Source organism: Macaca nemestrina, chromosome 18 (genome assembly GCF_043159975.1).
Source record: "Macaca nemestrina isolate mMacNem1 chromosome 18, mMacNem.hap1, whole genome shotgun sequence".
Taxonomy (NCBI): Eukaryota; Metazoa; Chordata; class Mammalia; order Primates; family Cercopithecidae; genus Macaca; species Macaca nemestrina.
The window spans coordinates 47,795,998-47,823,720 of record NC_092142.1 but is presented as its reverse complement, the minus strand read 5'-3'; the positions used below and the strand labels follow the sequence as shown (position 1 = coordinate 47,823,720).

Below are 27,723 nucleotides of genomic sequence, written 5' to 3'. Positions count from 1 at the left end.
TCTCTGGTCTTTCCCTCCCTCACTGCACTCAGCCTCAGAGGCTTCCTCCTGCTCCTCTGTCACACAGCGGCAACTCCCACCCCATGGCCACCTGTTCTGTGAGTGCTGACAAATGCACACACTGTGTGTAGATCTGTACTCCACCCTTCCCTACACTCCCACTCCCCTCCTTTCATGCAGATCCTCGAGCTCCACGCTCAGTGGAATCCATGGCTCAACCTTCCAGGATAATTTGAAATGGACAAACTCATTAATGCTTCACTGCTATCATCCCTGGCCCTCAGAGCCAAGGTTAATGGGGCTGGTGAGCCTGTATTTTTGTTTATAGGTGCAAGGGTGGAGTTCAGCAGGAAAACAGAGGAGGTTACTCAAGAGGAGTAGAATATGGTATTTCCTGCCCTTCCCTGGTGAACAGGATAGCTCAGGCCTCTTCATCCACACTCAGACTGCAAGGAGGGGATGTGGAACTCATGGGCCCTCCATGCCTAAGTGAGACTCTCCTGAGCTCATTAAATGTAGATTCCTAGGCTCCAGTCCAGACCAACTGAATCACTTGGGTGTAAAGCCCTAAGAAATTCTCTTTTAACAATCGTCCCAGGTGATACTGATTCAAGGAAGAGTTCAGGACAAGCCTTCATTTGTTCTAAGCCTTTTGTTCACCTCATCGGTGCTGGAGGAATTCCCATCCTAGGGATATGGACAAGGGTGAATACACAACACCCAATGCTAGACAGATGACCCACAGTAGTTGTTAGTCATATAGACACAGAGCCCAGAGGAAGAGGGCACCACATGGCACACAGGGCCACACAGCGGCTGCACTCAAGAAATTAATGAATAACCAGGGACTGTGAGAGGCAACCTTTGCAGTGTCAAGAGGGTGAGGTGGTCCCCAGTTCTTGCAGGAGAAGGCAGATGTCTTGTTTGAATTCTATGGGCTGGCAAGGCACTGAAACCCACTACACAGGAATAAGCAGGAGCTGCTTCTGGTCCCTTGAAAAGGAGGTCTGTTGAACTATGGGACCTCATCTGTGAAAACAGAGTTGGGAGGGGAACTGGCAGCGCAGCCTCTGGAGGCCCTTTCTATTCCATCAACTATCAAGGCACCACTAATATTGAGTCTTCAAGCTGGGCAAAGTGGCACATGCCTGTCCTCCTAGCACTGTGGTAGACCGAGGCAGGAGTATCAACTGAGCTCAGTAGTTTGAGACCAGCCTTGGCAACACAGGGAGACCCAGTTTCTACCAAAAGCAGTTAAAAAAAAAATCTTAGCCAGGCATGGCAGCATATGCCTGTAGTCCTAGCTACTCAGGAGGCCGAGGTAGGAGGATCACTTGAACGCAGGAGGCAGAGGTTGCAGTGAGACGAGACCACACCATTGCACTCCAGCCTGGGCAACACAGTGAGACTCCATCTCAAAAAAACTCCTATATATATACACACACGTATATGTATAGATGATATATAGAGATGATATATAGATGATATATAGTTAGATGATATATAATGTATACAGATTAATCTATATATTAATCTCCATTACACATACATTAATACATATATTATATAATCATATATGTAATATATAGATTAATATATGTAATATAAATTATAATATAACATTTTATAATATAAAATTACACATATGATATACTTGTATATCATACACATATCTATATATTATAATATAAGTAATATAAATAATATAACATTTGATAATATAAAACTACCCATATATCTATATGTACACATAAGTATCTATAAGCATATATATCTATATATGTACATATATAGATTGAGTCTTCATTTGAATTCCTACACCACCCCCTTCTGCCACCTCCTGCAGCGACCACAGTCTCTGTCAAGCTGCCTGGATATCCGTGTTTGCTTCGAAGTGGGCACACAATAATGGCAGGCACAGGTGAGGATTAAACTCAAGAGGCTCTAAGGGGGAAACCTATACTGTACATGGATCACCCTAAACAATTAGCTTTAGGGCTGAAAGAAAGTAGGAGAAGGGAGTCCCATTTTCAGGAGTTCCATGCACCTGGAATACCTACAGGTGACCCTAAATGTGAGGCCAGTTGGAATGCCCTACACCATTTTCCAAGGAGCCCAGCCTCATGTTGAACCTGTCAGCTGCATAGGGCTAGCAGCGAGCCAGGGACAAAAGCCAAAGAGGGCTCTCACATTGCCCCCAGCCCCAAAATACAGAGAGAAGGAACAAATCCAGGCCCCATACTTCAAAAGGCCAGCCCTTTTAAAGAATAAACAGTATCCACAGAACACCAGCTGAGAGGCCACCTGTCATCAAATAAATAAATACAAATAAAAGTCCCAACAAGCTTGGCTCTTATGTCCAGTTCCATTTATGGCCCTTTTGTTCTTTTTTCACTTTCCCTAGCAGGTCCACTGGTATTCCTTCACACCACCCTGGCCAAATACATATATATCTCACTTTCCGGGGGAAAAGTGTTTCTCAGGTGGTTGGTCTTTCCATATTCCTGATGCTGTAAATAAAATCTCTCTTGGCACAGAGAATTTTTATTCATTCATTCATTTGACAAATTTTTATTTATCACCTACTACACACTAGGCTCTGTAATGGGGGCCTTTGGAAACCCAGGATGGATAACAGAGGGAGACCCCTACAGTAGAATGCTATGCTGTGGTTTTAAAAAATAAAACCATTCTATACATACTGATAGGATAATATCTTCAACATAGATTAATTTTGTTAAGAGTAATGAGAAAATAGGGTGCCATATTGTATCATTTGTGTTACGGGGAGAGGGAAGAAAGAAGATAGAGGCTCAAGAAGGAGTAGGAAGTGGAGCAGAAAAATGAATCATTTCTGCATTAACCCTTTGGAAGAATACATAAGAATTTGAAACAATGGTTGCCCCTGGGCAGGGGGTGGAAGACAGGGAATGAGGGTCTCCAAATTGAAGAGGCTTTCCATTATATACTTCTTTCTATTGATCTAATTATTTTAAAACACTTGTATGTGTTTTAAACACTGTGAAGTGTTTTAAACACTGTGAAGAAAAAGCCATAAAAATGAGAAAACTCCAAAGTCAGGTGGAGGAAACAGATTAGTAATCATCTAATAAGTAAACAATGTAGTAAATGATGAAACATTCATGGAGCTCTTTGAGCTCTTAAGGAAGGCTGCCTAACTTGGGTAGAGAAGTCAGGGAAAACTTATCAGGGGAAATAATATTTTGATTAACCCTTTAGCAGGCAGCCTACAGAATGGGAGAAAATTTTTGCAATCTATCCATCTGACAAAGGGCTAATATCCAGAATCTACAAAGAACTTAAACAAATTTACAAGAAAAAAACAACCCCACCAAAAAGTGGGCAAAGGATATGAACAGATACTTCTCAAAAGAAAACATTTATGCAGCCAGTAGACATATGCAAAAATGCTCATCACCCCTGGTCATTAGAGAAATGCAAATCAAAACCACAGTGAGATACCATCTCATGCCAGTTAGAATGGCGATCATTAAAAAGTGAGGAAACAACAGATGCTGGAGAGGATGTGGAGAAACAGGAACGCTTTTACACTGTTGGTGGGAGCGTAAACTAGTTTAACCATTGTGGAAGACAGTGTGGCAATTCCTCAAGGATCTAGAACTAGAAATACCATTTCACCCAGCAATCCCATTACTGGGCATATACCCAAAGGATTATAGATCATTCTATGATAAAAGCACATGCAAATGTGTGTTTATTGTGGCAGTATTCACAATAGCAAAGATTTGGAACCAACCCAAATTTCTATCAATAATAGGCTGGATAAAGAAAATGTGGCACATGTACACCATGGAATACTATGCAGCCATAAAAAAGGATGAGTTCATGTCCTTTGCAGAGACATGGATGAAGCTGGAAACCATCATTCTCAGCAAACTATCACAAGAACAGAAAACCAAACACCGCATGTTCTTACTCATAAGTGGGAATTGAACAATGAGAACACGTGGACAGAGGGAGGGAAACATCACACACTGGGGCCTGTTGGGGTGTGGGGGACTAGGGGAAGGATAACATTAGGAGAAATACCTAATGTAGGTGATGGGTTGATAGGTGCAGCAAACCACCATGGCCTGTGTATACCTATGTAACAAAACTGCACGTTCTGCACATGTACCCCAGAACTTAAAGTATAATTTAAAAATGAGTGGAATTGAAGGCTGCTGTCTTTAACATCACTTAGTTGTCAAACAAATAAAAAATGACAACAACAAAACCCCACAAAACACCCAAAGGATCCCTGGAGAAGTTTCATAGGTCTCATGTGGCTTCTGGGGAAAGTTCAAGGCTGATGCCAAGATGCTCACAGCAGAAATGGCATATCCCCCATGGTCCCCATGGATGCTTAGTTATCAGGGGGAAGCAGCAGGCCAGAGTTACTGAGCTAATCCAACCTAGGAGCCATTTGCAGAAAAAGTAAGCATTTGCAGAAATCATTTCTTAATTAGCATATTGGTCTTCCTGCCCGTTCTAGATCTCCAGCAATGTGTAAAGCTGGTTAAGGTCTCCCTGGCTTTGATTTCTCAGAGTTGTCTTTTAAGTGCTCATTTCTATCAAGTGAGATGAAATTTCTAAATTCCAACTTCATAAGGAACTGCCCCATTCTCTCCCCACACCCATTCTTGAGCAACCTCTCAGAATGTGTGTGCTTTAAAAAGAGACAAGGTCCTCGCTGACATCTCTCTTTAGAGAGCTCCATCAAAATCCTGCACTTACCCAGTGTCCTTTCCTTGGCCACTGGTAACCAAGGAAACGAGATGCTATGGTAACACAGGGAGGAGAGGAAGGGAGGCATCCCGAGCCCTTCTGCATTCTTTCTCCTCTCTCCTGGAATCAAGGCAGCTACAGGACAGGAAGAACCCCTGCTGGGGGAGGATCTACTCTCAGCTTCCCAGGGGAAGAGGGACCAGGACACCTGCATGGGTGGCTTCATGGCTGACACCCAGAGTTTCCCTTCCACAGCCTGAAGACTGTTGCCTCAGGATCCCCCAAAATGATACCCTTTTGTAAGACAAGGGTGCAGCTTGGGATGCATAATATAATGCTCCAGATGCCCAGGTGTAAATGTCTGTGCATAAATGTTTATTCAAATGAGTGAACAAGATACGGATTGCAATCATGAAGAAGCAAAGCCCTAGACATAACTGAAATGAGAACGTATGACCAAATGACCGACCGTTCGGCAGCGTTGAACTTGTCTATTGGTTTTGCTCTGCCTTCCAGTCTCCACTGTCAGCCCTCACTGACCATCTCTAGCTCTGCCTCTCTGACACTGTCCTCCTGCACCGTTCTGTTTACCTACCTCTCCCTTTGCATTCTGCCTTCTCGCTTCTCTCTCACTCTGTCCCTTTTTGCCTCCCCTGACTGGCAGTTCTCCTGTCACTCCCAGGATGGGGTGGTTGGAAAAGAAAGAGTCTTTATGTTCTGGGTCCAGAGCTCATACCCCACCGAGGCCAAATGCAGCTCCCTCTAGGTAGGGCCTTGTTGTCCTCTTCCTGTGCTTCCCATGGACAGGTGTGGGGAGGGGCGCGGGGGACCTCCAGGAGAGACAATCAGGGCCCCTCCCTGAAGGAGGTCAGGGCATTACAAATTGTGATAAGTGTGATGACATCATAAGTAAGCGCAGGATCTGTCTCTGTTGCAGTGTGAGGGGAGGACTGCCCCTTCCTCACCAACCTTTTGTTTGTTGAATCTTCTTTTGCATTCCTGAGATTTCTCATCTGAGTTTTAAAATCCCTTCTCTGGTTTTTACCTGAAATCTGCCTCACCAGGAGTCACCTGTTCTAATTTTCCAACACTGACTCCCTCTGTTGGAACTGTGGCCTCCCACCTGTTTGATCACACACCTCTATCAGTCAAAAGCTATTGAGTAGCCAGGTGTGATGGTCCACTGTAGTCCCAGCTACTCTGGAGGCCAAGGTTGGAAAATTGCTTCAGCCCAGGAATTTGAGGCAACATTGAGCTATGATTATGCCACTTGTGCTCCAACCTGGGCAACAGAGTAAGACTACATCTCTAAAAACAATAAATATAGTGAAACAAAACAAAATAATTATTGAGCATGGACCTCCCCTTAATATGAGTACAGGTTTATTTATAAGTCACATACATGTACTACAATGCTTATGTTTTGCACATGATAAAATATACACAAAGATGGGAATTGATAAGGAAACAATGTATTATAATATCTTCTTCCATAACCCAAATCGACTGCCTTGTGCACCCCACGTCAGTGTACCCTGTCCCTTTAAATGGCCAAGTACTTTGATTTGCTCCTCCGGTCTCCAGGTGATGGTCCCCCAAGAACTCGGGGAGGATTGACAGGAGGAGCAGAGTGTGAGGTTTACTTGTCAGCGGGTAGACTCACTTCCTGCTGTAGCAAAGGACCACAGCCTTAAACAATAGAAATGTATTGTCTCACAGTTCTAGAGCCGGAAGTCTGAGCTCAGGGTGCTAGCAGGGCTGACTTTTAACAAAGCTGTGAGGGAGAACCTGTCCCCTGCCTCTTTCCTTGCTGAGAGGGATTTTCTGGGCATCTTTGGCGTTCCTTGGCTTACAGCTGCACCACTCCCAGCACCACCTTCCCCTTCCCATGATATTCTCCCTGTGTGCCTGCCTGTCTCTAATCCCAAATGCCCCCTTTTTACTAGGACACTGTCATGTTAGATGTGGGGGGAGGGTAACCCTAACGACCTCATCTTAACTGAGCATCCTATTTTCAAATAAGGTCACATTCATAGGTGCTGGATGTTAGGACTTTGACATCTTTCAGGGGACACAATTCAAATCATAATGGGGCAAATGGAAAATGAAATAGTAAGCGGCATCTTTAAACTGAGGTGTGGGCATGAAGCTTCTCCAGGGTGGGTAGACAGGGGCAGCCCAGTGAGGCAGGAGCCCCTTTGCCAGGGCTGCCTGCTTCCAGTGGATGGGGACTCCTCTCTGAGGGTAGAGACCACCAGACCACAAATCTACTTCCATGAGTGGGGACTGGGTCAGCTGCTAGTTCTGGAAAAGTCTCCACTCACCAAAGCAGTTTCACGTCATCTTTTCTTCTGAGGTTCCCAAAGTACTTTGTAGCTATTATTTCTAGAAGAAACTGCTGCAATGGAAAACACAAAATGTCTGTGTTTGAAATAGCGACACAGCCAGGCTGTTCCCAGAACAACAAGGACACGCCCTCCCACCTCCTGATTGTAAGGAAGCCACATCGTGGTGTTTGATTCCTAAACAAGAATTGAACGTTTGTCACTTGTACTATTTAATTATGACCCAAGAGATTTGCTAACATCTCACATTCTGTCTGCAGTGCCAGTTTAATTTGGATATTAAAGAAACACGGTCACTATATGGTTACCTAGTAACAGGTGTTAAACCTCAATAAATAAACATTTTTAATAACAAGGTTCTGAAATGCATAGATCACATCTCCCTGTTCATTCTCTAAGAAAAACATTTTAATTATCTATTGACACATATTGCACATGGAACAGCAATCTTTTTAAAAGATAAATGGGTTTAAAGGCGAGTAGGGTTAATTAAAAGCCAGTGGAGTATTACAAGTTTATTTACGGGAAAATATTCGCTGTAGGAGAAGAACGGTTCTTACACAGTTGTCAGAATTCTGCAAATGTATTGTTTAATAACCACTTGGCACTTAATTATGGTGAGATGGTGAGAGCTTAAATCTAAACTGAGAGCACATTCCAGTTATCTCTTCTAAACGGCTTCTCCTCCGTGACATAGATTTTCCAGGTCAGACCACACCAAGGCAGGATCTGATGATGTGTGAAATTGTGACCAGGAGTTCCCCAGGACCATGGGCCTGTCCTGAGCTGGCACCTGTTCTCATCCTGGATGCCAAAAGGGAAAGTTCAAGTTCAACTCTAGAGGTGAGGCCAGCTCTGAGGAAGGTCTGTCTACAAGATGAAGTCCAACTCCTACCATGAACTCCTTAAGGAGTTCACCATCAAGCCTCCACCCACTTTACCAGACCTACCCTCCCCCACTCCCCACTTCACTCACCTCTACCCCTGAAATCCAGCTTGTGCCTCAACCGCTCTACTCTCCTGCCACAAGGAGAGCAATATTTCAGACAGTGGCTGTTCTATGAGCTCAATCCCATAGGAAGGGTGAACAATAAACCCTCAGCCAACTTGCGATTTCACAGCATGAGCAAGAAATAAATCTTTGTTGTTAGTAGGCCTGGAGATTTAGGTGACAGGATGCTTGTTATGCCAACATAATGTAGCCTGTACTGACTCATGTACTTTCTGTAATCAACCCCAGAGCCTGACAAGGAAAAGATGCTTGGGAATGCTTCACAGTGAATGAACACATTAGTCAGTCAATGCATCTTCCCTTCTTTCCCCTCTGGAATCTTATCAGGTCCTGAAAAATCATACTCCAGGATTCTGCAGGACTTTAAGCATCTATCCCAGAGTGGTGTGAAGAAGCCCCACTACTGAGCTGAGAAGCTGGAGTCCCAATTTCTACTCAGAACCTCCAACAATGCACTGACCCATGGTTATTGCTGTGAATAACTTGGCTTTTGTGAGGGATGTGGGAAGAGTCATAGGGAGCAATGAACCACTGAACAATCATCCCTCTATGTGTGTGTGTGAGTGTGTGTGTGTGTGTGAGTTTATGTAAGTGTGTGTGAGAGTCAGTGTGTGTGTGTGCAAAGGCCTTCCTACCATCCATTCTCCTGCCTCTCGTAATGACACCATTTTTTTTTTTTTTTTTTTTTTTTTGGTGGAGAGAGACAGGGTCTTGCTGTGTCGCCCAGGCTGGAATGCAGTAGCATGATCTCTGCTCACTGCAACCTCTACCTCCTGGGTTCAAGCAATCCTCCAACCTCAGCCTCCCGAGTCACTGGAACTACAGGCACACACCACCATGCCTGATGACTTTTTAAAATTTTTTGTAGAGATAGGGTCTCACTATGTTGACCAGGCTGGTCTCCAACTCCTGGCCTCAAGCAATCCTCCCACCTCAGCCTTCCAAAGTGCCAGGATTACAGGCGTGAGCCACTACACCCTCCTGACCCCCAGTTTTTCTTTGGGGGACCTGCCATCATCTCCACTCTCAGGTCTTGTGGTTTGTGTTGCATTGGCCACACCCCCAGTTCTAAAAGTGAATATAAATTGTCAAGGTCACAAATCAAGGTAATGATACAGCTAAAACTAGAACCCAAACCTCCAACCCTGGCATTAATTCACTCATTTTTGGACTCTGGTGCACTCCTGCTCTGACCTTGTGCTAGTTCTGGGAATGCAGCGAGGACACTAGATGGAGAGGATTCCATCAGAGTGTTCAGAGCTCAGTCCGATGCTCCCTCCACTGCAGCACCTGTCCCTCCCTCCCTCTCTTTCCAGAAAACCTCCTTCTACCCTCCTCACCACCCTCTTCCCCAAAGCTCCCCCTAACATCCTCAAACCTTGCTGACTCTCTCTTTGCTCTGAACTTTTTCTACCACAGTCCCCAGCATGTGAACAGACACAGGTCAGGCAAGTTGCCCAAAGACATGACCAGCCAGGTTGAGAGCACCAAGGCCTGAAAGAGGACGGACCAGCGGATGCTATGGGGTGGCGCCTCTTCTCGGTGCCCACAGATTCCACCGAAGCTGGAGCTGCTTGACTCACAGAGGGTGCACGGCGCTCCACCAGCTGTCTCCTTCTCACCCAGCTCGGGAGTCCCTGGTTAACCCCTCCATCCACCCTGCCTCTGACCAGGTTGTAGCATCTGGCTCCCCACCTCCAGGGAAGGAAAACAGAAAGTACTGGGAAGTGACAGGGCCCTAAACCACTCAGATGGAAATAGAGTCATTGGGAGCCACAGGGAGAAGGACTGGGCCAAGAAGCTGATTGCATTGCTCCTGGCAACCACACGTCCCAGCAGGTCAGTCAATACTGCAGTGCCCACTGGGATGCGGTTTTCTGAAGCTCGCAAAAGAAATCTATATTTTTATCAGGAGCACCAACCCTTCTCAAGGCAGCACACGTTCGTCCCCTCCTATCTGCGGGCAGCAGAAAGGGACAAAGAAACCAAGGCCAGAAGTGGCTGAGGCTGTCTCTAGACTAACAGCTTTAGAAGGGAATATGGCATTTTTATCTACACACTTACCCTTTTCTTCACCCTCTATGCCAATACCTCTCAGCCCCACAATTGCAAAGGACTCCAAATTGAGATGTGATTCTTTAGTTTCTCTCCTTTCTCATCCACCCTAATAATAATAGCTAATATTGATTGGGCCCTTACTATGTGTTAGACTGTCTATAAAATTCTTTACATGTATTAACTTGTTTAATCCTTGGAAAACCCAGCCCTGTGGGTTAGATATTAACTTGCATCCCCATTTTTGTGGCTGAGGAATCTGAAGCACAGAGCAGTTAATTAACTTGCTCAATGTCACATAGTTTGTTGGCAGTAGAAGCAGACAGCCCAGGCCATGCTATCACACCCCTCCAAGGGCAAGGTGTTTGGAACTGGACCAGTCAAGCTCAAAATTTCAGGGCTAGCTCTATGATTTGGACAAGCTACCCAACCTCATTTCTTCATCTGTAATGTGAACGTAATAACGACAATCTTGTAAGTTTACCGGGTAATTCCAAGGATTTTACAGGGTAATTCCAAGATTTCATTCGATGACTCACCACACTTTCCATCCCTGCCACCCATCCTACTCTGAGCTCTAGCAATACCAAATTGTCTTCGTTTTGCTCTCTTATCTACCTACCAAGAGGAGCTTGTCTGGCCAACTCCTCTCCTGTTGGATCTCAGCTGGATGCTGCCACCTCTGAGAAGCCTCCCTGACTTCCCAACTCTGCACTGTCTTTTTGGTGTTCTCCCAAACCCCTGCGCATCCCTACCACAGCGCTCATCACACTCGACTTGAACTGTCCAAGCACAGGTCCATCTCCCAGACAGGGCCGTGAGCTCCACAAGGGCAACAGCACTGAGCCCATCCCATCCTGAATCCAGTGTCTAGCAAGTGCCTGGAATAAAGATCAGTAAATAGTTGTTGCACAAATAACTAAATTGAAATTTCTTATTTATGCTAATATGTCTGCTTAGTCCTGCTTAGTCCCTCCTAGGAGACGACAAGTATCCTGAAGGCAACAACTGTATCTTACTGTTTGTCACTGAATTCCCCAGCATTTCTGGCACAGAAAAGCAGAGCTGGTGCTAGGGTGAGGTAAGTGAAGTGCTGGGGTAAAAATTGTAAGGAGGCACAACTCTCAGCTTCATGCAAGTGCAGGCTGGACACAGAAGGCCTCCATTTAAATAGCTAACTTAAATTAATGGTGACCCAGCAACTGGGTCGTAAATCTCTATCTCTTCGCTGGAGGAGTTCTCACATTCATGATGATTCCTATTCTTCAGCAAAGACTGACAGAGCCACTCCTGCCAGCTTCCTTTGGGCCTCTCTTTGGAGGCACTCCCAGCGTCAGATGCAATGCAACCACCAATGTAGTGGTTGCCACTGTGCTCAGGGATACCATGCCGAGTTAGGGCTGTAGGAGGCAAAGGTATTGGGATATTAGAGGCTGAACAAGGTCTTGTTCCATGAAGACCAAGGAAATGCTATGGATAATCCACAAGCTTTGGATGGAAATCAGGCAGGGAGGGAGATGAGAACATTCCAGGCAGAGAGCTGAATGAACAAAGCCAGAAAATGCCAAATTCATCAGGGGCCCCAAGGAAACTCATTTGATCAGCCCTCAGCCTATATGCCAATGAGCACAGCCAAACAGGTAAGTAACACCAACCCCTCACTTTTGCATAAAGTCTGCGAATCATTGCCCCATCCATTGTTTCATGGGGTCCCTACACTAATGTAATTGTAATTATTCCTGTTTAAATGATGAGGAAATTGAGGTTTAGAAATCAAGTGGCTTGCACACAGCTAGTAAGGTTGGCTTTCAAGCCTTGCTGGGCAACTTTGACATCCACCACTCCCGGCCCTTGGGGGTGATATCCATTGCCAAAATCCCCTAGTCCACCTCCCATGGAGAGTTCCATGGTCCAGAGCTTCCTGTAACCTGGATTCTATGACATTTTTTGAGATGGAGTCTCGCTCTGTCACCCAGGCTGGAGTGCAGTGTCACGTTCTCAGCTCACTACAACCTCCTCTTCCAGGCTGAAGCAATTCTCCCACCTCAGCCTCCCTAGTAGCTGGGACTACAGGTGTGTGCCACCACACCCAGCTAATTTTTGTATTTTTTGTAGAGATGGGGTTTCATCATGTTGCCCAGGCTGGTCTCAAACTCCTGGGCTCAAGAAATCCACCTGCCTTGGCCTCCTAAAGTGCTGGGATTACAGGCGTGAGCCACCATGCTCGGCCCCATGACTTATTTTGAAAGCAGCTAAGAAGCACTTGGAATTTTAACCATTCTCTCAAGCAACTGGACAGATGTCTGGGGGAACCTGGAGGAAAATGTCTTGCTCCATTGTTCTGTCATGCCTAGCTCGGCAAAACAGAAATGGAATGACTGAGGCCTCAAAGGCAGTGCTGGGGCTTAAGTGAAAACAGCGATTCAAAGACTCTCGGGCAGACAATGTGGACAGCATGTCACTGCTCTCTGATGTGTCTTCCAGACCTCGCTTCATTCAGCGAGGGAGGATCGTACCTGCCGCCTTTGTCGATGTGGACGGGAAGAACAAAACAGGATGGATTAGCTAATCCCCTGCTGGTGGTGAGATAGGAGCCTGAAATTCAGCTCCAAGGACTCCTTGGCTCAGGGGGTCAAGAAGTTAGCAGTGTCCAGAGCCGGCCCTGCGTGGTTCCCACGGCTGACGGCTAGTCAGATGACCTCAATGGGCCGGTGGGGAGGTCACAGCAGGGGCGTTTCCATTTTAGCCTCATTGTTTAGCCAAATGAAGCCAAGATGTTCCTGCTCCCCACTGGAGAAGTCTGCACGGCTTCAATAATTTCTGAGTGCTGACAGATAATTCAGAGATATTGGATATTTCACCACCTGGGGACTGCCCTTCGCAACCACAGCAATCAGTTACTGCCCGCCAACCAGGGGCCATGCAGAGGCCCCGGGCCCCCTCACGCCTTTACGATCAGGCTCCAGCGTCTTGGAAAATATTGCTTGAATTTATTTATATAATCACGTTAGGAAGGCGGTGAGTTATTGTGAAGTCAGCATTCTTCCATCTTCCTTCCCACTAATCCTTTGTTTGAGATTCTGCTCGAAGGACTCTGATTACTAATACAATTACACGCTACCTGGTAAAGGGTAATCCAAAAAAAATTAAACCACTTCACATACTGTATTTTTCACTCAGAGCTGCCCTTTTCCTAAAACTGAGTGCTGGTATAAATCAATCAGCTACCAATTTTATGACTACCTGCAATTAAGAACCCATAGACTTTTGACATCACCTGCCCAAGTATTTAAGTCATCTTAAAGGTAAATGCTGCCTCTCATTTGAGGACCAGCCCTTCAGAAATCTTGGTGTAAAAGCAAACACTCCAATCAGGGTTGGTTCTGATAAAAACAGAACACAAGACTGCCACCAATATGGAGAGCATATGTGAGTTTTATCCTGGTATTGCTAAAACCAAAAGCTTCAGGCTGTTTACTTGACACTCATGAGTCCCTCCCTCTTGCAGTCACTACAGGAAGAATGTGAAAATATGTACAATGGTGCTGCAGACTCTAAGAATATTTAGTGGCACAAGAGGCATGACATCAAACTCACAGAGAAGGATCTATAATCTGAGGATGCTGCTTGGTTCTGCAAAGAATAACATTATGAAAATCTCCTAGCTGGGCACGGTGGCTCATGCCTGTAATCCCAGCACTTTGGGAGGCCAAGGTGGGTGGACTGCCTGAGCTCAGGAGTTTAAGACGAGCCTGGCCAATATGGTGAAACCCCGTCTCTACTAAAACTACAAAAAATTAGCCAGGCATGGTGGCGGATGCCTGTAGTCCCAGCTACTCAAGAGGCTGAGACACGAGAATCCCTTGAACCCGGGAGGCGGAGGTTGCAGTGAGCCGAGATTGTGCCACTGCCCTCCAGCCTGGGTGACACGGGGAGATTCTGTAAAAAAAAGAAAAAAAAAACTTTTAAAGACAATTTTTTGTGTTTAATATTTTAGATCAACCTATAGACAAACCCCACAGGTTTACCTACAGTTACAGGACAAAATATAAATGTTATCCAATTTAACAAAATAAAAGATACAAAGCACTTGGAAGGGTTGTGGGGACCAAGAGGGAATGAGGAGGCAAATGCTATTGTTGATGGTGGATGGAAGAAGAAATGGAAGTTTTAGAATGAGGCTGAAACTGCAGCGATTACCAATGAGTAATGAGGAACTGAAAACCGTGATTCAATTCTATTTGGAGAAAAGAAGCCGGAATGTAGAGGCTGCTATGAGGAAACTAAATGTTTTATCATGGGAGGAAGTCAAAAGACAGTGTCTAAGGATGAATTAATCAAGAACAACTGTGTAATTATATCATTTAGACATGTGGAAGTAACCACCAGTGGAACTAAAGACAGAAAGCTTTAAATTGGTGGCTTCTAGGTACTCTATGGTGTGAGAGGTCAAAATAGTGGCTGACTTTGGAAGGTGGGGGCTGGTTTCTGGGGTGCATTATTCTTTCACTTCTTGGTCTGGGTGCTGGTTAAAGACAGTTAACTTTGAGAAAATCATCGGCACATACCTATGATATATGTGTGTTTTTCTGTTTGTAAGTTATATTTCAATTAAGTTTTTCCTTAAATAAAAGTGACCACCTCTGGGGAGAGGACTAGGAAAAATGAAGGGAGAGATGGGGCACTATTGTTTTTCATAATCAGCCCAGTTGATGGGTCAATTATTTTTAGCCACATGCATATATTGCTTCAGTGAAGATTAATTATTTTCATGCCGTTTTATACTGGACCCTTGCCTGGCTTCTCACACATAAAAAGTTCCATAGGCCCCTAAAGGCAAAACTCCGCAGGATGTGTTTAAGCTCCAGAGAGCTGGATATCAGCTGATTTGAGGAATCCACTTTCTAAACATCAGAACCTCCAACAATTGGGTCGTGAGTTCACTGGCACTGGAGGTGCTCAAATCAAAGAGGTCAAGAAGGAGCTTTGTCCCGGTGACCACAGAGGTAGTTTGGTCATTGTTGGGGCACTTTGGTCTGAGGCATGTGAAAGTAACTGCCCAAGGAACTGAGGACGAAATGGTCCTCCTTCAACTCATCAAATTACCGACTCACTGAATTCACTGAGGTTTTGTTAAGGAAAATTATTATTTGCCCTTAATCCTGCTGCTGTTTTTAAATTCAAATGGGCCTCTTCTTAAGCACACTGTGTCTTCTCTACAGTTGCAGGTGTCTGTCTTTTCTGCTTTCTGGAGGGAAAGCAGCTAAAGAAGGCTGCCCTAGGCCCAGGTTAAGGTATGATTTGACAGCCTCTGGGACAGATGCAGGAGTAAAACTAAACATTGACAGATTCCTCAATTACTGGATATATTGAGCAATTGGTGTACTGTATTGCTCGTTTGACAAATTGATTTTCTGTGCATTGACTCTTGCCACCTTCCAAACAATGCTCAAAGCTGAGGCTGGATTCAAGACTTCACTCATCTCAGGGATTCTCTGTGGCAAACTGAAGTGGAGGAGCAAGGCCAGATCCCTGTGGAGGCTCCCGGCCCCCAGCGAGGTCCAGCCAGGCAGCCCATGACCAGCTTTGTGCCTGGACATCGCCTCCCTGTGGCCCAGGAACTTCTCCTCTCAGCCTGGTGGTTGTCTTGGAGACTGAAAACTCCAGGGAGAGCAGAGGCGCTTCTAACCTCCCCGGCCTTCCCTAGGGACAAAGGAAGATTTCCTCCAAGGGTGGGGCTTTTTACCCAAACAAAAGCACAAAAACAGCATTTGCCGGACAAATTCATCTGAAGAAAGTTGAGGACAGCTGGGTCTACAGCCCTTCCCTTCCGCCTCTCCCCAGGAGGAGTGCAGAGTGAGCTGGGAGCAGACCTCCACCTGCTTTCCTCATCTGCTCACAGTTGAGTTCTGAAATTAAACCACCTGGATTCAGATCCTGACTCCTTATGTGCTAGATCTATCACCTGTGTGAATGATTTGACTCCTCTAAGCCTCAGTTTCCTAAAAATTCCTATTTCGGAGAGTAGTAATGCTCATTTGAAATCATGCACATAAAGCACTTGGAACAGTACCTGGCCCAGAGAAGTGGTAAACACTGTTCAATTAATATTTCCTTGGGGTAGGGGGGACCCTGCTCAGTGTAAATGTGAGCTGCTGGTTGAAAGAAGAGCTGGAGTCCTCAAGCCTGTCCATCACCAGAGCCCCTGGGGTTGAGATGAGAAGCTGGAGAGGCGGGGTGCTGGTTGTTTGCTTTACCAGTCCTAATGACTTATTACACCAGCCCCTGGCAAGCGAGTAGAAAGGAAGAAGATAAAAAATCGTAGCATCGATTTTTCCAGCACGTGAATCCAGCAATGTTATTTCCAGATCTATCCTTTTTGAAATTAAATTAAATAAACTTTAGCTCAGTTTGTCAATTTGCTGAAAACCTTCTCCATCCGACTTTCTCCTTGGCAGTGACGGGGGCTGGTGGAGGATGTTTTCTCTAGGAAGGGCATTATTACATTAGGAGAAGTGAGGCTTGTGATGACATTCCAGAATTTTAAGAGCTTTTCAACCCAATGAGGTGTCAATTTGCAAGTGCATTTTCCATAACCATTAGGTAGGCATTTTAACAAATGGGGGCTGTGGTGGGTGAGTCCTGCAGGAGTGACTCTTATTCAGAACTGCAGTCCCTCCGGTGGCAGAATTGCCTCCCTGCTCCATAGACACACATTAGGAAAACCAGAAGCATATTCCTCTTTTACTTCAATTATGAGATTTTTCTTTCTTTCAAAAACAATATATGTGCCCGTTATTTCAGGTGAGAAAACATCGTCTTGAGACTGCCTCAAGGAGAAGTGTTTTCCGAGCCCAAACTCACCCAGGTGCGGGGCTAATAAAAGCTTCTCGAGGGGCCAGGTAGGGGCAGACAGGAGTAATAAGTGACCTGTCAGTCATTCTAACCAGCCAGAACCAGTCATGTGGATCTGGGGGGAGATTACACACAGTTAACCGGCTGGGAGTAAGAGGGGTTCACAAAAGCTGGCTCCATATCCTCTGGTTTGTTGTGATGAAGGTTCAGAGATTACATCCACACTGCCTGGACTTCAATTTGCCCCTAAGATCCTTGAACACTGAAAAGTCAGGACTGTGGTGTCCGGGAACAAGTGAAATTGGCCCAGGGACAAGTCTTTTTTTTTTTTTTTTTTTTTTTTTTTTTTTTTTTTTTTTTGGAAGTCATGGCCCAAGGACCTGAACCATTCCAGGTGATCCGAGTTGTTCAGGAGCTTGGTCCTAGATTCACTGGGATGTCCAGAGTGGCTTCAGCTGAGCCAACAGCTCAATTTAGTCTTCAAAACTGGATTCTTACTTATTCTTTAAAGCCTGAATTAAGTATCCCCACCTATGTGAAGCCATCTTCAACCTTTCTGAGACAGAGTTAGCCAGAGTTTACTTCCTGCTCCCAGAACATTTCAACACATCTCAAGGAACACCCTCCAGCACCCAGTACTGTGATGATCTGTCCTCCCCAGCCTGCTCATACTCCCCAGCCTCTCCAACAGCTCCCGGCACAGAGGCGAGACACACAATGAACACTGGCCAAAAGAGATCCCAGGAAATCCCTCCAAGAGATAATGACAATAGTTTGTCACAAATTCTGGCTTGAGCTTATTAGACTGGTTCATGGTTGGGGGAACTTCAGAGAAATCTAAATTACTGTTTAAGTAAATCATGACACACACATCAATAGGCTATTATGTAGCAATTAACAGAGATGGAGGAGATACATATTTATTGCTTGGAAAAGATGCTTGTGATGTGTGATTAAGTGAGAAAAAAACAAGTTAGGAAACCATTTGTATAATATGAGCCCATTTTATTGGAGGAAAAATGTTTCTCTTTCCTACACACACACACACACACACACACACACACACAGACACATACACACAAGCCATCTTGGGTTATATCAATAGAAGTGAAGTACCAGACCACAGGAGCTATAACTGAAGTATCAAATTTCCGAAGAACATTGACGAAATCATCTTTATCTGCAAGAGGGTGACTAAAATGGAAAAGGATCCAAAACCATGTCATTTGAATAAGGATAGAAAGAACTGAGAGTGCTAACAGGGATAAAAAAGACTCAGACTCAGCTGAAGGATACAGAGCCAACGATAACACCCACAGCGTGAGCTAAATACCTTAAGGCGGGAGGGAGCCGGTGGCTGATGTGGCAGGGGAGGGGTTGAGGAAGGCTTCACAAGCACGGGGCCCTGTGAACCTGGGTCTGAACTTTAAAGCCCAAGGCAGTGTTTCTCCACCTTTGGCCTTGGCTTCCCAACTTCACTATCCTGGCATTTCTTTGTAAAACCTGTATGACTATTTACTTAAAATTTTTCTTTGAAATTGTCTTGGGTCTACTGCCATACCACCCTGAACGTGCCCAGTCTCATCTGAAATTATATTGAGTTTGTAAGAAATGCATTTCACGTGGTAACTCTGTTTCACTTATTGTACCGGAAAACCAGTATTGTCTGCCACAAATGAAAGAAAGAAAACATAAAAATGTATGTTTAAACATCGCAGAGTTGTTCAATTCCAGTTAAATGTCAGTGATGGGAAGCTCTGCACCTAAGAGCTGCTTCCTCTTTGTTATAAAGGAGAGATTAACAGGCCGGGCGCAGTGGCTCACACCTGTAATCCTAACGCTTTGGGAGGCCGAGGCAGGCGGATCACGAGGTCAGGAGATAGAGACCATCCTGGCTAACATGGTGAAACCCTGTCTCTACTAAAACTACAAAAAATTAGCTGGGCGTGGTGGCACGCTCCTGTGGTTCCAGCTGCTTGGGAGGCTGAGGCAGGAGAATGGCTTGAACCCGGGAGGCAGAGGTTGCAGTGAGCCGAGATCGCGCCACAACACTCTAGCCTGGGTGACAGAGCCAGATTCCATCTCAAAACAAAACAAAACAAATCAAAAAAATGAGAGATTAACAAGTATTTTAAAGGTGTTAAAGATATCAAACCCCGCGCCTCGAAAACAAACAAAAAACTCTTTTCTGGCCAGCAAAGCATGAGAGAGCACCAGCTTGCTTTCCCACCAAAGGATCCAGTGTGATGTGGTGCAGCACCCTGGGAGGCAGGAGAGAGCAGGGACAGGCGTCCAGGACTGGGGAGAGTGTGGCAAAGCCAGGAGGGTCACAGGCTTGCAAAGGCTATAGGGAGGGGCATTGGTGGACCCAGAGGAGCCAGGTGGCAACATTGGTACAGGTGTGTCCAGAAACAGAGCACACATCACATGTAGACAGGGTAGGGGGAGGGTAATTCCTCATTGTCATCTTCTTACGCCATTTTGATTTCTGTGCTAAGTCAATATATTACCCATTCAAAACAAAAGATGCAGAATCACACACACACACACACGCACACACACACAATCCCTTGGACAACAATATTTGGGACACCCAAGTGCTCTAGGGCAGAGACCTTGCAGTTGAACTGCCTGGAGTCAGATCACAGCCCTGCTGCTTCCTAGCAGCGTGGTCTTACGTGTCTCAGCCTTCCTAAACCTCAGTGTCCTCATCTGGGTAAAGGGGACATGAACAGTGCCTGCCCCAATAAGGAACGCATTAATACAGGGGTCAATGTAAAGCCCTCTGCCCTTCACAGCATTCAGTGAGTCACCATGTTACTGCTTCCTCACCTGTCTCTGTAATTCTTTGCTGATTTTAAGTGCAGGTCTATGTGTGTCTTTTTCTATCTGCCTGTCACCCTCATTCCCTTCCTTTCTAAAATAAAATGGAAGCATATTTTATATATTTATTATGTATAGTTAATAGACTGTTCTTTTCCCTGCTCTTAATTTTAATAAGATAACAAGGAGAATGTTGCCATTTCTAGAAACCAAGAAGCTGGCTATATTAAATTGCTCCTTACTTCTTGAGGCCTCCAATTGATTTCAGGAGCGTGGGCCGGTGACCTTGGATGACAAAATTGCTCTCCAGCCCTGTTCAGACTGAGAGCCTGCTCATGTGTGGGTACTCAAAGACATGGGTGTGCACATGCACACACACACCCCTACAGAAAGTATAGCGATAAGAATGAACCTTTCGCATCAAGTGACCTCCAAACAATGGTTGGTGAAGGGCTCAGAGAGATTGAAATATTTCTGTTGAGTTTCATTTCTTTAAATATTGCTGTTGTAACCCTTTATAGAAGTCAGTAGGGAGGCCGAGGCGGGTGGATCACAAGGTCAGGAGATCGAGACCATCCTGGTTAACACAGTGAAACCCTGTCTCTAGTAAAAATACAAAAAATTAGCCAGGCGTGGTGGTAGGTGCCTGAGGTTCCAGCTACTTGAGAGGCTGAGGCAGGAAGATGGCATGAACCCGGGAGGCGGAGCTTGCACTGAGCTGAGATCGTGCCACTGCACTCCAGCCTGGGAGACAGCGAGACTCCATCTCAAAAAAGAAAGAAAAAAAAAAAAAGAAGTCAGTAAATCCTGGTTTAACTGCTGCTATTGATCGGGGAAGGCACAAACAAAGGTGCAAATGAGTTTTGGCTGGCTCCTGAATTGTCTATTACAGATGGCATTAAAGACATGATGTATTTATTTCCTGGTTTGCAGACATGTGTCCACTCCATCACTCTCCACCCCTCCATCATCCAGGACTGTTTTCTAAAGATAGACAGAAGGTTTCTGCAGGACACTCGTTCTTCACTCATTAACAGTGATCAGTAAACCCTGTGGTGTTCATTAAGATGTTTCTCTGCTGCACAGCAACAACACTTTTTCCTCTGAAAGCCAACTTTAGCTGCTGTGAGGTCAACAAAATATATAACAATTATGAAGAAGGTAATCTCCACTGTACTTTTTTTATTTTGAGTACGTCCTGGGGGTGGGTGAGCAGTTCTGATTTATTTCCACGTGGACCCATGAGCCTCATTTGATTAATATTTGCTGGGGTTGTGCTCAGCTTCACTGGGGGCCATGCAAATGTGAGGCAGGGTAAACAGCAAAATAGTGATAGCCCTCCATTCAGAGCAGCCGGTGACTTCTGACCCTACCTGGGTTTGGTTTTATGACTTTCATATCCTTGAAGTTATTTAAAAGAAGATGAAATATGACAGGTGCTGGGGTTGGCAAAAGCAGCCAGTTGATTGCATTCCGAGCTGCCGGTGGGAACCCCCTCTCGGACCGTCGTCAGCACATTTGAAAGTGTTCGGTTCATTGCTGTCCTCTGCACTTCTCCCCTGACCTGCAGAGCAAACCTGGCATGCAGACAGGTGGAAATGGACATTTGTTTTCTACTGGCAAGCTTTTCTTGTAGGTGTGCCTTCATGTTCAGTCTCAGTCCATGGGGTTCAGATGCAGTTGCCTCCTCCCCACTCCTTGGCATCCAAGAGTATGCACGTGGTGGCCAAGTCTAGCTAATCAGAGCACCCCGTTTCCTGGCCACAGTGATAACGTCAAGAATAGGCATGTGACTTAAACTGGACCAATGAGAGCCTTCACTAGGGCTTTGGAAGGAATCATTCAAAAGAGGTTCTCTCCTCTGCTATGGACAATCTAGCATGATGTAAACCTGGAGCCATCACGTGGGGAGAGCCTGCGTGGTGGGAGAAGCCAGCAAACCAACAGCAGAGATGAGAGATGAAAGCAGAGCTCTGAGGATGTTGTTTGACAACTGGATGCAGACATGGCTGAAGCTACTCTTAGAATTTTAAGTTAAAATGAGGCAATACATTCCCCTGGATTAAGACATGTTAACTTGGGTCTCTGTCACAACCAAAAGATGCCTGACTGATGAAACGCCTTTTTACTATAACTTGAAGAGCACAGAAAATATTCCATGCCTATAATACATTCTGCATCAGCTCCCTAAAACCAGTCATACCCTGGAGTTTGCACTCACCTCCTGTGTCTCCTGAAAGAAGTTTCTTAAAATATCATTTGCCCATGAATCCTTATTCCAGGGTCTGCTTCTTGGGACGCCAAATTAAAATGTGAAGATTAAACAAAAGGATTCATGGAAAGTTCTTACCACAACGCTTGACCCGTAATATATGCTCAATAATTGTTAAATATTATTGTTGTTGTTCTGTTGGCAGAAGAGCTTGAAATAGAATATAATTTCCTGACATCTAATCAAGCGCTCTTTCAACTAGCCAGTGTTTCTCCTAAAATGTCAAACCTGTAACACAGTTGGTCTCCAAAATAATTTTAATTGTTATGCATTTGAGAACTTTGTAAAGTTATGTAGTATGGCAAGTGAATGCTGCTTTCTATTTATGGTGTAAGTTTGTTCTTAAAATAAATGTATTCAGGTTCTAAATATGAGTCATATTTTTAAAAGCAGTTAAAGGATATCCCAAGCTTTAACAAGATATGGCAAAAAATTGTGAAAGTAATATACAAACAGAAAGCTCTGTACCACTCCCATGCCAGCCACCAGCTCATCCCCTTCATGCATGTGGCTTACGGTCACCACCAAGGTCTCAGAGGACCCTGAAGAAAATGAACGGTGAGCCAGAGCTCCCACTGCACCTACCATCATGCACGTTACATGCTGTTGCCTGGCTCTGCAGTAGCTGAGTGAGAGAGGAGGATGTACGATGGGATGGGAAGAGATAAGTGGTATCTGCAGGAGCTGGAAGGAAAGATAATCTTGTGCCTCAGCCCGAGATGAAGAGGAATGAGAACTTGATAAGTGAGAAACTGCAGTGTGGAAGGCCCTTCCAGATGGGATGGAAGATGCACTGGCACAAGGCTGGCCCCAGAGGACCTCATCAAACAAGGCCACTCTTCTTTCTCGTCTTTCTCCAGCCCCATTCCTGTAGACACAGTCACTCCTGCTCCAAAGCCTGTAAAATTCAAGTTCTAGTTCTCCTATCAATGAAATGTGTGACTTTAGGCCAGCCACACCACCTCTTTGAGCCTCTGCTTCTCCATATGTAAAATGGGGAGAGTGATCCCCATGCCATTGTAGGCTGGGCAGCAGCATAAATGGAGTCATTTGCAGAGCCCTTGGCACAGGTCATGGTCTACTTTCATTCCCCAGTCCTAACTGGGCTAGCAAGCCCAGTATCACCTCCAGCTCACAAACAGGTAGAGTCCAAGGATCGGCTGGCCTCTAAAGCCTGGGGGGTACCTCCTCTACAGTTGCTTGTGTATTTGACTCAGCCTCAAGCTTCCATGCAAGGAAACATGCCATGCTCCTTATATAAGATGTTGTTGGTGCCCCAACCACATCCCCTTCACTGGGCCACTTATAAACCATATGCCCTGCAAGTTTGGGGTGCTAAGGGCTCACAACTCTACCCTGATCTGGAGGATTGCCCTTGACTGATGGGAACCACCTTGCCTGGAGGAACCAGTGGAATTAGTCCCAGCCACATCTCTGCCCTGCAGGGAGCCTGTGAGCAGTACCTGGCACAGGGGTTCAAAAGCTACAGTTCTGTGTGGCCATTCATGTTCCAGGACCTCCCAGAGGGACCAAGCTGAGACTCCATGTCAGCTAGAACGACATCTCTTCTTCTTCACCTGCCCCATCGTGCCTTTCTCATTTCCTTACCTGTTTCTTCCTAGCACACTCTCTGGATAAATCACTTGCATGAGAATTCCCATCCCAGGCTCTGATTTCAGGGAATCTGACCAAAGATGTCTTTGTGCACTAGACAAGATGTTTTCAGCAGAAGGAAGAATAGGGTGGCTCATGCAGAAGCCAGACCTGATTGACATTTCCCCTAAATGAAGGTCATCTGATGGAGGATGTGGAGAGGGGAAGGGACCTGGATCACCCTGTCAGACACACAGAGGAGACCAACCTCTGGAAGGCAGAACCCTGGACAGCTCCCGGGATCTCGGTGGCAGCAAGTCTTTCTCCATAAGGCTCTGGCCTTACCAGGACTCATCTCTGACCACGGAGAGCCCATAGAACAAAGGTAAATATCTTGCTATGGCCAGCTAGGCCCCATGAGATCCAGTCCTGCCTGACTCTCCAGATTCATGGCATAACACTCTCTCCCTGGCTCACCACCCTTCAGCCATGTCAGACCCGCTTCTAATACTATATAATGTCATGTGTCCCCACCTCAGGGGGTTTTCTGCCCCTTTGTCCTGGAACTCCCTTCCCCAGTTCTTCTCATCTAGGACGTAGCCTCCATGACCCTTCTCTGAGAAGTATTCTCTGATCACCTGGTCATTCTTGAACACATTTCCCTGTTTTATTTCCTTGATAGCAGTTATCATATGAAATTATGTTTGCATTTATTTGTGTGTTTGTTTGTTTGCTTAAAATCTATGTTGGCATGAAGAGATATGAATCCCCAACATGTAGAACAATATCGGACACATAATAGGTGCTCAATAAAATTCTACAAATAAAAGAATGATTGTGCCCGAGTTTCTGAGTCTCAGTTTCAAGTGTCATGTTTCCAGGAGGAGAAATCTGATCAGTTCAGCTTGGTCATCCTTCTCCACTCCCACCCAGACCTAATCACACATCCCCCTTGACCCTGACTAATGCCATACGGACATGCCCATTGGAGGGCACCCCTCAGGGATTAAGCACACATTCTAGAGAAGGAGGAGCCCAATATAGGAGCCCCCCTAACTGTGTTTACCATACACATGAACCAGGGCTTGAATCAGCTGCTGTGCAACCCACATGGCCATGCTTATTGCTGCAGCCTTGCCCCCTGGGTGCTGGGTCCTGCCTCTTGGGGACTGTAATCATCCCGTTGGGCTTTGTGTGCTGGGCCCTCAGTCTGATCTCTGCAGCTGTGTCTCCCCTCAGTATCTTTAATTCCTCCCCTCACCCGTGAAAGGGGAAGCATTTAGACTCTCATCAGCTAGCTCCAATCAGCTAAACATTGGACATGTATGCTTCTTTTCCCTCACAATCACCTTCACACACATTTCACCCAGTCCTTAACCACATTGTCAAGGATAAAAATGCATCCTCACTGGGGTGCTAAGCTAAAAGATGGAATTTTGGCCCACTAAGGAGGGGGCTGCTTAGGATTGAAGCCAACACAAATGAAAGCAGAGTGAAGTGATGGGGAGACAGTGTCCTAAGGATGTTTTTTGAGCCCTTTGGCTTTTTTTTTTTTTTTTTTGAAACAGAGTCTTGCTCTGTTACCCATGTCACCCAGACTGGAGTGCAGGGGCGCGATCTCGACTCACTGCAACCTCTGCCTCCAGGTTCAAGCAATTCTCCTGGCTAAGCCTTCCAAGTAGCTGGGACTACAGGCGCAGACCACCAAACCACCAAACCAGGATAATTTGTGTGTGTGTGTGTGTGTGTGTGTGTGTGTGTGTGTGTGTGTGTATTTTAGTAGATATGGGGTTTCACTGTGTTGGCCAGGCTGGTCTCAAACTCCTGAGTTCAGGCAATCCGCCTGCCCCAGCCTCCCAAAGTGCTAGGATTACAGGCATGAGCCACCACGCCCAGCGAGCCCCTTGTTCTTAAGCCAATTCTACCCAAAGATTTTTCAGACATATGAACACCCTCAAAAATGTGTGTGTGTGTGTGTGTGTGTATTTATGTTACATCAGTTTGAGTTGAGCCTTTGTCACTCATTAAACCCAGATAATGAAATCCCTGTCAACCCAACATTCTGGACTACTACTCCCAAACACACTCACAATTTTAGAGAGAGCTTTTGATTCTGCTCCGTAAGCTCCAGTTTGGAGCCACTAGCTAGGTATGCTATGTACTAATGTGGGAGACAAAGGGACTCTGGAGACCGAATGTCAGAGTACAAACCCTGGTTCTTTCACTCAGCAGTGTGACCTTGAGAAACTAACGTAACCTCTGTGATTTTGGTTCCTGTATCAGGATAGAATAGGTTATGCTGTAATAACAAGCAATCCCAGGCTCACAGTGATTCAAAATAAAACAATGTAATTTTTGCTCATGCTCCATTTCCATTATGGATTGTCTGGGGGTTTTTGGTACTCGTGACCCTCCCCTTGGGACTCTGACACACATGGCGCATTGCTAGTCTCTGTGACAGAGGCAAGGGAATCAATCACAGGCTGGCTCTTAAAGATGCTACCTGGAAGAGATGCATGCCACTTATGCTCACACACCGTTGGTCAAAACAAGTCACATGGACATAACTAACTTCAAAGTGAACGGGAAACTATAAACTCATGGTATGCTTAGAAGAAAAACCAGAAAAAAATGCCAAACAGCACCAATTACTATTATAGTTCCTTCATGTAATAGGTGGATAAAAATTGTACCTACTATGGGTTTGCTTTGAGAATTAAATAAGTTAATTACCCAAAGCCCTTAAAACAGCATCTGGCACATACTAAGTAGTCAATTCATATTACCTATAATCATTACTTTGTGCTGTGACATCTGCCCTGGGTCTCATACATACCACACACCCTGTATGCGAGAGGAGGTTGGCACTGCTGCTACTCAGTGACCTGCCTTCCAAAGAACTAGAAAAAGTACGTCCACAACACACCTACTGCCAGACACAGGCACTGAGAGGCACAAAGAGCATTTCATAATTTGGGACGATGGGTTTGTAATAAGCCACCACACGTGCTTAAATCCTTCCAAGTCTAGAGTACAGGAGCAGAGGTCAACTGCTACCTGTAAATGAGCAGCTCTTGGAGTTGTACATATCGTCTCCCCTTCTGAACTCCCACTGGGATGGGACTCAGCACACATTTTCTTACAGCACTGACATGATCAAAACTCATGTCACTCCCTACTCAGCAAGAGATTTTGATTGTCTCCAACAAAACATTTCCTCATCTTAGGGGTAGAAACGCGTGACAGAGGAAATCTATTTTTTTAAATCCCCATGGAAGGCTTTAAAATAAGATTGACTCTAGGAATTTATCCTAAGTGGATGTTCTCAAAGATACATGTTCAAAGATGTTCATCACAGCATTGGAATGGGCATCAAGAGCTTCTTAGTTAAATACAGCATCGTGGACAGATTAAATAGAAATAGACACAAACAGAAAAATTCAAGAGAATTAGAAATTAATGGTAGCATTTAAAATCATTAGAATTAATACTACCTCCATTAAAAGGGATCAAATAGTTCTATGGGTACTAACAGGTAGACATCTATCAAACATTAAGAAAAAGGCCACAACACAGAACTGCACATATATTATAACCCCATTTGTATACATTTTAAAAATACATACATATGTGGGCTGGTAGAGGCCACAAGTAATTCTCAACAGCAATTTCCTTAGGGAATAAAATTCCGAGGGCTGTGGAAGGAGAAAGAGGTATGTAGTTTCTGTGGTTTACCTTCTCATGGTATCTGAATTGTTTTCATCAGATGTCATTGTTACATTTACATTTAGAACTTATTTAAAAATTCTAGCAGGGCATGGTGGCTCAGGCTTATAATCACAGTGTTTTGTGAGGCTGAGGTGGGAGGATCCCCCATGAGTTAAAGACCAGCCTGAGCAGCATAGTGAGACCTCCGTCTCTACAAGAAATTTTTTAAAAAATGATCAGGGATGATAGCACATGTCTATAGTCCAAGCTAGTTGGGCAGCTAAGGCAGGAGGATTGCTTGAGCCCAGGAG

General features: G+C 45.2%; 1 long non-coding RNA gene across 7 annotated transcripts in view; it reads right to left on the bottom strand.

Moving 5' to 3' along the window:
• The window catches only part of LOC105492240 (uncharacterized), a 93,005-nt gene extending 87,431 nt beyond the window's left edge, over window positions 1–5,574 (bottom strand). For 4 of the 7 annotated variants that reach the window (XR_011616422.1, XR_011616421.1, XR_011616425.1 and 1 more), the window contains exon 1: window positions 5,345–5,574. This is a non-coding gene — a long non-coding RNA (uncharacterized lncRNA). The remainder of the gene's footprint in view (window positions 1–5,344) is intronic. The other 3 variants (XR_011616423.1, XR_011616424.1, XR_011616427.1) reach the window with 2 other exon arrangements.
• Window positions 5,575–27,723: the final 22,149 nt, after the last annotated feature.